This window comes from Carlito syrichta, unplaced genomic scaffold (genome assembly GCF_000164805.1).
Source record: "Carlito syrichta isolate Samal-C Ts95f unplaced genomic scaffold, Tarsius_syrichta-2.0.1 Scaffold294138, whole genome shotgun sequence".
NCBI lineage: Eukaryota > Metazoa > Chordata > Mammalia > Primates > Tarsiidae > Carlito > Carlito syrichta.
The window spans coordinates 3704-6413 of NW_007238234.1; the positions used below are offsets into that span (position 1 = coordinate 3704).

The window sequence follows — 2710 nt, forward strand, 5'->3', positions numbered from 1 at the left end:
AAGCCTCCTTCAGGCAGGAGTTATATATAGTGCAGTTGTCTGTGAACTCAATGCTAATGGATTAACCATATATTAAAGAAGGTGTTCGTTAAACAGAAACACACATAAACCATTAATCGATGGATGAAAGTGCTGTGGCCAGAGCCTCACAGGAACCACACCCTGTATTTTCCCCTGTGAGGAATGGTTCAGTATTCACGAATTTCATGTTCATAATAACTTTATAGAACATAACAACCGCAAATAATGAGAATCGACTATATATAAGAACATTCCATTATTCCTTCATGGGACAGTGAGATGCCTGACCTCTGGGAAATTCTCCTTTAACACAGACCATCATAATCGCATGCTTGATCATGGCACTTATGGCCAGGATTGGTCACTCTCATCTTACCTGTTCATGTCGATCTACCAGATCATCCGGTCTCCAGCCCATCCAATTGCCACTGAGTGGACTGTCACTGGTGCCTCCTTTTATGTGACTTCCATGTGACTCTTGCAAACATGGCCACAGACCTAAAGCCCAAGTAGCAAATAATACAGAGCAGTGATGCTCAACCTAGGCAGCCCATTAGAATCATCTGTACTGCAAAAATGTCTCCATGCCCAGGCCCTACTTAGACCAGTTAAATCAAAGTCTCTGGGGGAGCTGATGGGAACCCAATCTTCAGAGAATTAAGAGCTTGCCAGGTGGTTCCAATGAGCTGTCAAGATCGGAAAGAGAGCCCAACTTGGTAGAGAACCTCAACCAAACATCCTGGAAAAATATGGACTGCATTTGCCAAACAAATACGTTTCATCACTATTCCTAACAAAATGCAATAAAAGCGCTCATGTAAAGCATTTAGGACTGATGAACCAAAATGGATTATTTGAAGAGGGGAAATCCTAAGAATGACATAAGTGTGCCTTAAACATTTCACTGGAACCTCAACATACAGTACTTTCATTCAGGGTCAATGTCTCATATAAGGCCAAGGCATTCCCTCTGAGAACAAATCCCTTACTTGGCATTCTATGTCATTTTTCTCACTCAAGCAGCATTCATGATATCTCATCTCTGATTTCCAGTTACAGGGAAAAGGATCCTTATCTTTCACGGCTGCTTTACTCACACTTAACTCAGCAGAATTAAAGCGTTTACCATTTGACCTGCGACTCTTTCCAAATATGCAACTTATCTTTACACAGAAACAACTTTTCCACTCATATTTTTAGAGTTTCTACTTAATTAATTTGCCTATTTGCAATCCAGGAACAATTGACTTAAAAACAACTGGCTAGACAGGGCGCCATGGCTCAAGCCTGTAGCCCCAGCACTTTGGGAGGCCAAGGCGAGAGAATTGCCTGAGCTCAGGGGTTCAAGACCAGAATAGGCAACTTGGTGAGACCTTGTCTCTACAATAAATCAAGAAAAATTGTTGTTCATAATAAAAAATATTGATTATAAGTTGGAGGACAAGCCGATGTGGCAGGTGTACAGTTTGTGGCTGGGCAGGAAGGCGGGTTGCTGGTGCAGCGCCCACAGAGAGCCGGTGTGGATCTGTAGGGCCAGTAGGCAGAGGCGGTGAAGTCTTGGGTGTGCCTGAGGGGCTCCTGATGGTCTCCATCAGAGACCAGATCTTGGGCTTGCTGTGGGACACTCCCTGCAGGCCGCCCGCCGCAAAGCTGGGGCTCAGTAGGCGCATACTGCCAGGCTCCAGGCCCTCCTTGGTGGAGTCCAGGGGCTAGTCTAGGGGCTTGAGCTCCTCAGCTGTCGCCAGCTGTGAGCCTGAGTCCTGAGCATGGGATGTTCCCACAGCCCGGTCTTGTCCTGATTGTCTTCGTTGCTCTGGTCGCCATCGTGTGGATGTCGATGCTCTCCAAATCAATCTCATTGTCGTCCTCGGCCTTCTCTGGGTCGCCATTGGTGTCACTGATAAAGAGGGCATAGTCCTCCTGGTCCTTGCTGCTCACATCCCACATCAACTTGTTCTCCTTCTTGAGGCGCCAGCGTGCGTTGGGGAACCAGGTGGAGACCTGCGTGAGGGTCATCTTGATAATGATGCCTAGCATGATCTTTTCATCCTTGGTGGAGTAGGGGTTCTTGCAGTGTTCGTTCAGTGAGACCTTGAGTATGCTGGTGGTCTTGTGTGTGCTGTTCTTGGAGCACCCGGATGTCCCCATACTGGAACTGGCCATAGGGGTTATAGGCAGGTGTCCTGTGCATGACAAAGGTGACCTGGTAACCCTGGGGTTGTCCTTGAGCTCATACTTGGAGCCTTGCAGCAACCCACAGGGCCAGCGTCCAGAGGGAAGAGGGAGGTGTGAGAGAGAAAGAAAGAGACCCAGGGTCAGAGAGGTCTGGAGAAGCTGCTGCTGTAGGCACAGAGCCTTCAATTTCCTGGTACGGGAAGGCCCCTCAATCCACTTCATGGGCGAAAGGAGGGTCAGAGGCAGGAGCCTGCCTTTCCACCCACAGCAAAAATTGGTTGTTTGTCAGTCTAGAAAAGTTATAGCAAGCGCACCTCTTTGGAAGGAAACGCAGGAGCCGCAGTCCCACATGGTCCCCTGGATGCCCACCTCCCCACCACCAGCCACTCCAAAACCTACTGCTCCACAACCCATATCTCCAAGTTTATCTCACACTAGCTAGAGGATAAAACCTTTCAACTATGCAGATAAAATCATTTTTTTCCAAATGCAAACAGCCCATTGCCCAGGCCTC

At 47.9% G+C, this 2710-nt stretch overlaps 1 pseudogene; it reads right to left on the reverse strand.

The window, feature by feature from the left end:
- Positions 1-1447: 1447 nt before the first annotated feature.
- Positions 1448-2418, reverse strand: LOC103256708 (annotated as a pseudogene).
- Positions 2419-2710: the final 292 nt, after the last annotated feature.